At 25.4% G+C, this 12,266-nt stretch overlaps 1 protein-coding gene across 1 annotated transcript in view; it reads left to right on the top strand.

Moving 5' to 3' along the window:
- Positions 1-224: 224 nt before the first annotated feature.
- LOC111678033 overlaps positions 225-12,266 on the top strand; it is a 58,192-nt gene continuing 46,150 nt past the window's right edge. Inside the window, exon 1 of the mRNA XM_046947977.1 lies at positions 225-361. The gene's annotated coding sequence lies outside the window, so the exon portion shown is untranslated. The remainder of the gene's footprint in view (positions 362-12,266) is intronic.

Genomic DNA, 12,266 nt, shown 5'->3' with positions numbered 1-12,266 from the left:
AATTGTGTAAAAAAGAATTGTGTTTTACAAAAAAAGTTTATTATAAATTAAATATTCATTAATTTTTATCACGGTTTTTGTTTGAAACCGGTTTTATTTAAAGAAACAAACAAATAAAATTTTTTTTTTTAAATTCAAGTTTAAGGTTTGTTTTTTTTTTTTTGTTAATTACTTATAACTTGTATTAATTAAGCAAAAAAGATATTAAAAAAACTAAATTATAGAAAAATGTTATAAATTATAAAGTGTCTGCTGTTAAATATTTCTAATTCATTTAAATATTAAAGAATAGAAAGAAACAATTTACTCTAACCACCCTTAATAAATTTTGATGATTTAAATAAACAAATATATAGATTACGTAAGTTTTTTTCAAAATATTTAACAAATTTATATTTTTGCCTTTTAAAAAAAAAAAAATTAAAAAGAGTATTTTCAAATTAAAATTATAAATAAAAACGTGCTTAATGGATTTTTGAAATAAAAATAAATTTAAATATATTTTTAATTTTCTAAGCACATGACTGACATAAAAATAATAAAATTAATGCTACTAAAAAAACAATTTGTTTATAAATATTATGTGCCGGTTTTAAGTAAATGACAGCCATTATATTAGAGCAGCTGTCATGTGACAAAATGACAGTTACAGTTTTATTAAAAAAAAAGAATTATTTTAATAATGATTGTAAGAATAAAAGAGTTGTTTCTATAATGTGGTTACTCTATACCTAAAACCTAATAATAATGTAATATTTTTGAAAAAAAATTAGTATTGAAAACATTTTTGAACCAAATTTTTTAAGTTTTAGAAACTTAGCATTTTTGCTATATTTATCTGGCAACTTTGTACTAGATACTATTGACAACCATCGTATTCATATTATAGGTACTTCACTTTTTAAGCTCCATTTTCCACAAGAAATCCGTTTCTCTTTAATTTTTCTACAAAAATGTCTAAAATTTATATATCAAACAGTGTGGCAACACTCTGTTCACAATATTTTTTTTTCACATAAATTTAAATTAAATGTTTATGTAATTTTGCTAGCGTTTTTTTATTTTAGCTTAAAAGAAACTATATGGTAAAATAATCTGGCAACCCTATTGATGATGTCACTAAAATTTAATTAGTTAAGATTCCAATATTTTAGCAGTTTTTAGGCAATTCTGTTTCATTTTCCTTCAAAAATATCAAAAAAGTATAATTCATAAATCTGGCAACGCTCCTCTCTTCGCTACTTTTCACTTAAATTACAATTTTAATTTATATTCTTGTCTTTTTCTAACTTTTGTATACTTTTTTATATTTTATTAGCAAAAATTCAAAATTTAGTTGTTTAATTATCTGGCAACTCTATTAGTGGCCTCACTGCTATATAAATTCCTATTATATTTTCAATTTGTTATATTTTCCTACAATTTCAATTATTTTTTAAGATAAATATGTCTTCTTTGTTTTATTTTTTTTTTTCATTTTTTAATAAAACTGTTGTTTTGCCCTAATCTGGCAGCTCTACTCTTGATAAATGTTTCTAACTCAGATTTATAAAGTATTTAAGTAAAATTTATAAACTTAAACAGCATTTTATAAACTTTTCCGTTTTCTTATGAAAAAAATCATATATTTTGTTTTGAAATAGATGGCAACTCTGTTCAAAATGTCCTTGTTTAGGAAAGTTTTTATTCCTATTTATTTAAAATTTTTTGGTTTTTAATACCAAATTATTTTCGTGTCTTTTCTTCTATATTTTCTTCAAAAACAAACTTTTCTCAAAAAAATCTGGTAACTCTGTTCGTAATGTCCTTTATTAAATTCTTTTTTTAATTCTTACAATTTTCTTCTTTTTTGCCCGGCTTTGCATTTAATTTGTCACCTTTATCCTTAAAACTTTATAACTATTTAAAACATCTGGTAACTCTATCAATTACTAAAACGTATATCTTGACTTTTCCTTGAAATTCTTACAATTTTCTTTCTATATGCACGTCTTTGCAGTACATTTTTCGCTTTTACCGTTAAAAACTTTATAATTATTTGAAACATCTGGCAACTTTATACATAATGAATGGATTTGTATTTTTTTTCCTATTTTTGTTTGAAAATTTTATAATTTTCCTTCTTCTGCACGACTTTGCAGTAAATTTTTCTCCTTTATCCTTAAACATTTTATTATTTTAAACATCTGGCAACTCTATCCATTATATATCTTTACTAAAACTTATTTCTTGACTTTTCTTTGAAATTCTTACAATTTTCTTTTTATAAGCAAGACTTTGCAGTAAATTTCTCTATTTTACCTTTAAAAACTTTATAATTATTTGAAACATCTGGCAACTTTATACATAATGAATGGATTTGTAAATTGTCCGAATTTTCTTTATGCTATCATTAAACCCCTACACTTTTGTTACTTTTCCCAAAAACTTTTTTAAACATTTTTATTTCAAACTATTGGCAACTCTGTTCTTAGTGCTAAATTTTGTTAAAATTTTTAAATTTAACAAATTTAAGCTTTACTGAATGAAACATCTGTCAAATTTAGCTTTTTAATATCAAATATTGCTTTAAATTGAAAACATCCATATGGCAGCACTGTAAAACCCCCCGTTTGATTTAAAACAGTGATGTAAAACGATATTTTTTTGCAACACTCAGATACCATTAAGCTTATGTCATGCTAACTAAAGCGTTTAAACAAGCACTAAATTGATATTAAGCTGTTATAAGAAAAATTTCTTGAATTTTTGAGAAATATTCAAAAATAATTTACAATTCGATAGAGTTTGTAAAAATTCGTAAAGTTTTTTTTATAAATTAACTAAAAAACTTAGTTTTTTTCGAAAATTTAATATTTTATGCTCTTAACTGTTTAGTCACATGATTTCAAATACATACTTTTTTTTACTTTTCTTCAATAAATTTTCTTTTAAAATAGAAAAAAATATATAAACAAAACATGTGATACAAATAACAAATTAAAAGAAAATAATACATTTATAAAAAAAAAAACTGGAAAAAGCGGAAAAAGCATAACATAATTTTCTAAAAAATATAAATGTAGGAAGCAAAAAGAATATTATAAAAAATTATTTCAGAAAACACACACGCGCTATTTGGGAATAAATTAAAAAAAAAAAAAAAAAAAAACAAATTTGTATTTTTTGAAAAAAGTAACGTAAAAACAAAAGAATTTTTCTTGATAAAATTTAACAAAAGAAAATAATTTCTTAAAGGTGTCGATTATAAAAAAGTGTACGCAAAAATTTTTAATAAAAATAAAATATCTTGTTTGATATAAAATAAGGAACGTGCCAAAATGCATGTGGTTTTCATATCAAAAGTGGGTCAAATTATTGTTTTTTTTATGTAGATAAAGAGTATAAATGCTAAATTTATAAAGTTTAAATTTGACTGACCCTAAAAGTTATGTTTTGAAAGAAAGTTCTTTTGATAAAGAAATACACTTCAGAAATTTTAACTTAATGACTATTTTTATTTAGTTTTTTAGAGCTTATTCATTTTATATTTTATTATTTTGTGTAATTTATTTCTTTTTCAAAAAAAATTTGAGAGTTTTCTTATTAAAATTGAGCATTTCGTTTAAATTATGTCATTTACAACTTTTACCTTTAACCGTCTTTACTTGGCATCACTGTTTTACTTGTGTATTTACTACTATTCCTTTACATCACCATATTTAAAGCTGCCAGATTAATAATACTTTACCGTTATTAAGTAATTATACGATTAAATAAAACAACATGCTTTTTAAACATTTCTGCAGAATATTTCATTATAATTTAAAACAAAAACTAAATTATTAATGATGTTTCGAGATTTTTCAAACGATAAAATGCAAATGGTAGCAAAATAAAAATAATTTGACAGCTGGTGTTTATCATTTCGAAAAAAATGTGTTTCTGTTTACCTTTTGTTGCTATAAACATAATTAAGGCAAAATATAGATTCTTTTCATAAAAACCTAAATCAAATAACTGGTTTTATAATTAAAACAAAAGAAATTCTTAGAATTTTTGGCTATTTTAAATAAATTAATTATTAGTTATACAATAAAAAAAACTTTAAACTAAGTTTTGTTATAAAGACAATTTTTAAATTTGTAAATTTTTATTCGTTAAATGTAATTTAAACTTTTTCTTTTATATAAGTAAATAGTTACTTTAAAAATATTTCTAAAAATTGACGGCTTAATAAATTTCAATATAGTCTAGGTCAGGTTTTTGTTTGTTTATCAAAAAAATTGTTTTCTATGAAAGAAATTTAAGTAATTTTCCCACATAAACAAATAAATTAAATAGTAACAGTAAATAAATTTGTTTATTAATAATAGATTACAATTAGATAATAATTTTCAAGAAATTTTAATATTTTTTACTTTAAACTAATTATTATGCAATTTGTTGGCAACACTTAAGCAATATGAATAATTCAAAGAGTTGCCAGAAAGATAATAAGCAGAGTTACCTATATTAGTGTTTTAGAAGTATAAAAAAACAGTGATGCCCATTCAATGTTAAGAGTAAAGTAAGCAAAAGCATGTTTTAAACTATTTAAAGATTCTTGTTAAGAAAAATATGAGATTTTGAAGAAAAATGCAAGATAATCTTAATAATTACTAAGAAATTTATATATTTTTATTCTAAACTTTTTATTTTGCGTTTTTTTTTTTTGGCAACAGTAATGAAATGAAAATACTTTAAAGAGTTGCCAGACAGAAAATAAGCAGTGTTACCTATAGTAGCGTTTTTTTTTTTTAAGAATAAAAAGTGAGCAAGAAGAAATTTTGAACTATTTAAAGATTCTTGTTTACAAAAATATTAGATTCTATAGAAAAGTACAAGATATTTTTATTTAAAATTATTTATTTTACTATATTTTGGCAACAGTAACGCAATAAGCAGATGGACGAATAAAAATTGAATATATATTTTAGTAAAAATTTTGATTAAAAATTTTAGATTTTAAAAGAATTTTAATGATTTAAAAGATATGAATCCACTTTTAGTTATGCCACTTGTAACTTTTTCCTATTAATCGGTAACCTTTGAACTCTTTAGAGGAAAAAGTTAATGCTGCGCTGTATCTCAAACTCAAACACTTAAGTTTAAAAAACCGTGTCTTTTACAAAATTCATCTCTTTTTTTAGATATCCCCCGAAAGTTTTATATGTTGGCTTTAAAAGTTTACAGTTACTTCATTGAGTTTTAAAAGTGTACCTGACCTTTCCAAAGTTGAAAAAGTGTCGATTGAAAGGGCAATCAAAACATGCCTCGTCAGGAACACAAAAATACCTAAGACAGAATCCAAAGCATCATAACCCAGTAATGGTAAAGTTCGGGTAACGTTCCTGAAACATTGTTAGAAATTTTTTTTTTTTTTGAGCACTTTTCTAAACGAAAATTGAAAGTTTACAACATTGTTAGACATTTTCTCAAGGTTTTTTTGCCTACGTTGTAAGGACTGACAACCGTATATTACTACTTCAAAGATTGAAACTATTGACAATTCAAACCAAATTCTTCTTTCACTCGCCAGAAAAGTAGTGCAGGTGCCCTTACCAAAATTGGGAAGGTACATATTAAGGGGCAATCAAACTGGCTCCGATAAGGACACGATTGTTAAACATTTAATGAATGTTTTTCTGCCAACGTTGTAAGATCTGACAAATACATTTCGTAGTTATTTTACCACAAACCTTTAAAACTCAACTTACCAAAGTTTGACCCAATAATATGTTTTGTTTTAATTGTTTATATGTATATCCGTTCAAGTTTTTGACACAAAGAGAAAAAAACAAGTATGAATGTATAGTCGGACATTGCTGACCATATGATACCCTACACCAGCCAGTTAAAATTTTTAATTTTTTTGAATTTACGTCTACTACAAAAGTCATTTATGTAGATCGTTTAATCGTTTTATAAGTAATTATAAGTTAATTTTGACATTCAAGTCATTTTCTGAAGGGGAGTCTGTATGGGGGCTAGGGTCAAATGAGGCCCGATCAAAATAAAAATTAGTATTGTCAATTATTGTTCTATAAAACTAATTTTTGCTGATTTTCGTTGACATTATAAAACATTTAACGTACTTATGAGCCTAAAGGCCCGATTCGGGGGTTGCATGGGGGCTAGGAGAAATAATGGACCAATTTCAACCATTTTCAATAGTGATCGTCCTTGAACCAAAAAAAAGAGTATGTGACAAATTTCATCAAATTATCTTGAAAATTGCGACCTGTAGCGTGCGCACAAGGTTAACATGGACACACAGACAGACAGACGGACATAGCTAAGTCGACTCAGAAAGTCTAGGACCAATATTTTTGGGTGTTACAAACTTCAGCACAAAAGTATTATACCCTCCCCACTATAGTGGTGTAGGGTATAATCAGAATCACATTTCTATTCTATTTCTCCTTTTCTCCATTAAAAACCGGTCAAATGTTTATTTCCTAGACTTAAAACGGTAAACTATAGCTTTTTAACAAAAAAAAAAAAACAATATTCCACATAAATTTAAAGGAACAAGATTTAAAGAAATACGTCATTTAGTTATATATTAAAAAGAAATAATTATTAGTAATTTATTTATTTAAATATTATGTAAATTTTAGTTTTAATAACATACAAAAATATTTGTTAAAATATTAATTTCCTTTAAATTAGTAGTGAATTTCATTTGCATTTTTAATACAATTAATATAAATGACAGTTTATGATGAAGTCACTGCGCGCTGGTCTTTAACCAGTACAAAATGTAAACAAACCTTTAAAGTTGTGTAAACAAAAACAATTACGAAAGAGTGAGTGAGATAGCAAAAGGAGAATGAATTAAGAATATTAAAAAAAAATTGTGTTATGAAGAAGAAGAAGCTTCTTTTGCTGTGGTGGGTTTTGTTTATGTGTAAATGTTTGTGTTGTGTCAAAGCAAAGAGTAAGAGAAAAAGAGCAAGTGTAATCTTATTATAGGACAAACAATAACAAAACTAGGTTTGTTTTGTTTACATTAATATGATGTTTGTCATTCTGTAGTTGTTGTTATTTTTTACTGTCAGGGATTGTATTTAGTTCTGTTCGTTAAGTAAAGTTATGTGCGTTAAGTAAAAAAAACCTATGATTATTTTGAATTAAATAAGTAAGTAAAAAAGTACTAATATTTAAATAAAGATTTATTAAATTTACTAAATAATAATGTTTATTATTTAAATATGTTCTTTTTGTTGTTGTTGTTGTTGTTAAGCAAATACTACGCCTTAAGTGTTTTATGTGAAAAACTCCAAAAACTAATTGAATAATTTTTCAAGTTCATGTAAATTAGATGTATGTACGTATGTATGTACATATATTTATAGTTTTTAACTAATGCCGGTCTCTTTTCTTTTCATTAACTTTATAATAAAATAAATAATGATGATGTATCACAAACTCTACAAGAAAAACAAAAAATAAGACAAAAACAAAATCCAGAAAATAAATTAAAACAATAAAAACAAAAAACACCTCAAACTAAGACATTTTTCTTGTGGTTGCGCTGGTTTACTGTGTACAAAATAATAAATTGCGCAGTTTAAAAATAAAATTCTTTTCATATATATATAAATTTTTTGCTGTTCTTGTTTTTTTTGTTTTCATGCTTAAATAATAATAAAAAAATATTTTAAGCAATTTTTTTGTTTTCTTATTTTTTTTTATACAAATATTTTTTTTCTTTCATTTTATTTTAAACAAAATTGTAGGCAGTCAGTAAAGTAAACTTTTAAGTATGAATGACGTTTTGTTAAGTTGTTATAGAAATTAAAAAAAAACAACTTAAAATAACATTTGAAATTAAAAATAAACAATAAAAATTCTTTATTTGAATTAAATTTAACTGATAACATTTAACTCAAATTGATTAAAATTAATCTAAAATGATAAATATTTTCAAAAATGGTCCCTTTTTATTATCTATCATGCTCGAGTTAAAGTTTAAATTCTAAGATAACAATTAAAATTGTTTTTAGGAAAATGAACTCATTTTACTTGACCTTAAGAGGTCATATGAGTAAGACATTAATTCCTCTTAATAAAATGATTATAAAAGTTTTACTGAACCAAAGTTCTTTTAACCTTTGATCTGTTTTATATAATAAAAACCTTTTTTAGAATTTGTATTTTTTAAAACTTTAAATTGTTTAATTTTAATACATTTTTTCTTCTTTTTATGCCTTTAAGAAAAATAAATATTCTCCTTTAAAAACGCCTCTATAGTTAACACTGCCTGGCTACCCACTCTCTGGCATCCCTTTCAAGTATTGCCATTACTTTACTATTGCAAAAAAAAAAAAATCGCTAAATTAGTATTTTAATATAAAAATGTATAAATTTCTTAGAATCTTATTAAGTTATACAAAAACCAACATAATTTTTAATTACTTTTGAAACTTTATTTCTTGTTTTTACATTAAACAGCAACATTTTACCTTTATATAAAATTATTTTGTAGTAAAACTTGTCTTTTTAATTTGCAGGCTAAAACTTTTTTTAATTAGTTTTTAATAGCTAAACAAAAACAAAAAAGTAATGCATAATAATACTAAATTATACTTTTATAATAACTTTTACTATATGACTAAACTATACACTAGACTAGAGACTATACTATAGACAATAATATAAAGTAGTTTATAAACGAGAGTAAAGACTAGATTATGGACTAGTTTATAAACAAGACTATAACCAAGACTTTAGACTAAAATATAGATTGATTATAATCTAGACTATAAACTAGACTGTAGATTAGACTATAAATAAGACCGTAGATTAGACTTTAAATTAGACTATAGACTACACTTTAGACTAGACTATAGACTAGACTAGAATATAGACTAAAGACTAGACTAAAGACTAAACTATAAACTAGACTAAAGACTAAACTATAGACTAGACTCAAGACTAGTCTATAAACTAAACTACAGACTAGAATATAGACTAGACTACAGACTAGACTAAAGGCTAGGCTATAGACTAGACTATAAACTAGACTATATACAAGGCTATTAACTAGGCTATAGACTAGACTATAAACTAGACTATAGACCAGACTATAGACAAGGCTATAAACTAGGCTATATACTAGACTAAAGACAGACTACAGACTAGACTATAGACTCGACTATAGACTAGACTAAAGACTAGACTGTAGACTAGACTATAGGCTATACTATATACTAAACTAAAGACTAGACAATAGACTAGACAATAGACTAGACTATAGACTAGACTATAGACTAGACTATAGACTAGACTATAGACTAGACTATAGAGTACACTATAGACAAGACTATAGACTAGACTGTAGACTAGACTAAAGACTAGACTATCGACTAGACTATAGACTAGACTATAGACTAGACTATAGACTAGACTATAGACTAGACTATAGACTAGACTATAGACTAGACTATAGACTAGACTATAGACTAGACTATAGACTAGACTATAGACTAGACTATAGACTAGACTATAGACTAGACTATAGACTAGACTATAGATTAGACTATAGACTAGACTATAGATTAGACTATAGACTAGACTATAGACTAGACTATAGACTAGACTATAGACTAGACTATAGACTAGACTATAGACTAGACTATAGACTATAGACTAGACTATAGACTCGACTATAGACTAGACTATAGACTCGACTATAGACTAGACTATAGACTAGACTATAGACTAGACTATAGTCTAGACTATAGACTAGACTATAGACTAGACTATAGACTAGACTATAGACTAGACTATAGACTCGACTATAGACTAGACCATAGACTAGACTATAGACTAGACTATAGACTAGACTATAGACTAGACTATAGACTAGACTATAGACTAGACTATAGACTAGAATATAGACTAGTCTATAGACTAGACTATAGACTAGACTATAGACTAGACTATAGACTAGACTATAGACTAGACTATAGACTAGACTATAGACTAGACTATAGACTAGACTATAGACTAGACTTTAGACTAGACTATAGACTATAGACTAGACTATAGACTAGACTATAGACTAGACTATAGACTAGACTATAGACTAGACTATAGACTAGACTATAGACTAGACTATAGACTAGACTATAGACTAGACTATAGACTAGAATATAGACTAGTCTATAGACTAGACTATAGACTAGACTATAGACTAGACTATAGACTAGACTATAGACTAGACTATAGACTAGACTTTAGACTAGACTATAGACTATAGACTATAGACTAGACTATAGACTAGACTATAGACTAGACTATAGACTAGACTATAGACTAGACTATAGACTAGACTATAGACTAGACTATAGACTAGACTATAGACTAGACTATAGACTAGACTATAGACTAGACTATAGACTAGACTATAGACTAGACTATAGACTAGACTATAGACTAGACTATAGACTAGACTATAGACTAGACTATAGACTAGACTATAGACTAGACTGTAGACTAGACTATAGACTAGACTTTAGACTAGACTATAGACTAGACTTTAGACTAGACTATAGACTATAGACTAGACTATAGACTAGACTATAGACTAGACTTTAGACTAGACTATAGACTATAGACTAGACTATAGACTAGACTATAGACTAGACTATAGACTAGACTATAGACTAGACTATAGACTAGACTATAGACTAGACTATAGACTAGACTATAGACTAGACTATAGACTAGAATATAGACTAGTCTATAGACTAGACTATAGACTAGACTATAGACTAGACTATAGACTAGACTATAGACTAGACTATAGACTAGACTATAGACTAGACTTTAGACTAGACTATAGACTAGACTATAGACTAGACTATAGACTAGACTATAGACTAGACTATAGACTAGACTAGACTAGACTATAGACTAGACTATAGACTAGACTATAGACTAGACTATAGACTAGACTATAGACTAGACTATAGACTAGACTATAGACTAGACTATAGACTAGACTATAGACTAGACTATAGACTAGACTAGACTATAGCCTAGACTATAGACTAGACTATAGACTAGACTATAGCCTAGACTATAGACTAGACTATAGACTAGACTATAGACTAGACTATAGCCTAGGCTATAGACTAGGCTATAGAATAGACTATAGGCTAGACTATAGGCTAGACTATAGACTAGACTATAGGCTAGACTATAGACTAGACTATAGGCTAGACTACAGACTAGACTATAGACTAGACTATAAACTCGACTATAGAGTAGACTATAAACTAGACTACAGAGTTTATTTCCCTCGTAGGGAAAATTACTATCCTGAACTTATTGTGAAAAATTCATTCACAAAGTTGATTTTGTATGGAACAGCTTTTTAATGTTTACAAAATTTCATCAAAAAATTTGACGACAAAAAATTTAGTGAACAAAAAAGTGAAAATGCAACATATTTCAAGTGAAGTGACGATTGGCGATAATAGCGAAGAGACATTTTTGAAAATTTTATTATAATTTTGAAATTAAACAAACTTATTTTGTATTTTTAAAAATAATATTAAAAACTTCATGCGTTTTTAGAAAAAAAATTATATAATCACCTTTTAATAATTTTCTATTCCATTTAAATTACTTTTATTTTAAATTAATTCAATTTAACAAAAAAAAAAAAAAAACAAATATTATTTAATTAAACTTTGGCATGACCTTATATAATATAAAATACTTATTTCTTTATTTTAAGTTCCAATTATTTCGCACAATATTAATTACTAATTCTTGGCATTATTAATTTTATTATTTAAAAACAGTTTTTTTTCTTTTCTTTAAATAATAAATTAATTTATTCTGCAAAAACAAAAGTTCAAACCAACACAATTTGCATGAATTATAAATAAATTGTTTATGCGAAATAATTTGCATAAGAAAATAATATTGAATCATCCATTCATTGTAAAATAAATACGTCTTTTTAAGGATTTGAATTTTTTAATTTTAATTGTTCAAAGTCTAAATTAAAAGCAATTATTTAAACTTAACACGTGACTTAATTTGTTCTCTAGCTTGTTTGTTTTTTCATTTTTTTTGCATTTTTTACAAAAAAAACTAAAAATAAACTTGTTTACTTTGAATTGAAATTGTTGTTTATTTATGGTAAAATCAACACATTTTTAGAAAATTTATTTAAAACGTGTAGATTGTTTAAAAAAATATAAAACGTCCAAAATTTCCAAAAA

This window comes from Lucilia cuprina, chromosome 4 (genome assembly GCF_022045245.1).
Source record: "Lucilia cuprina isolate Lc7/37 chromosome 4, ASM2204524v1, whole genome shotgun sequence".
NCBI classification, from domain to species: Eukaryota; Metazoa; Arthropoda; class Insecta; order Diptera; family Calliphoridae; genus Lucilia; species Lucilia cuprina.
The sequence above is the reverse complement of the archived record's forward strand: the minus strand, read 5'-3'. Positions and strand labels throughout refer to the sequence as shown.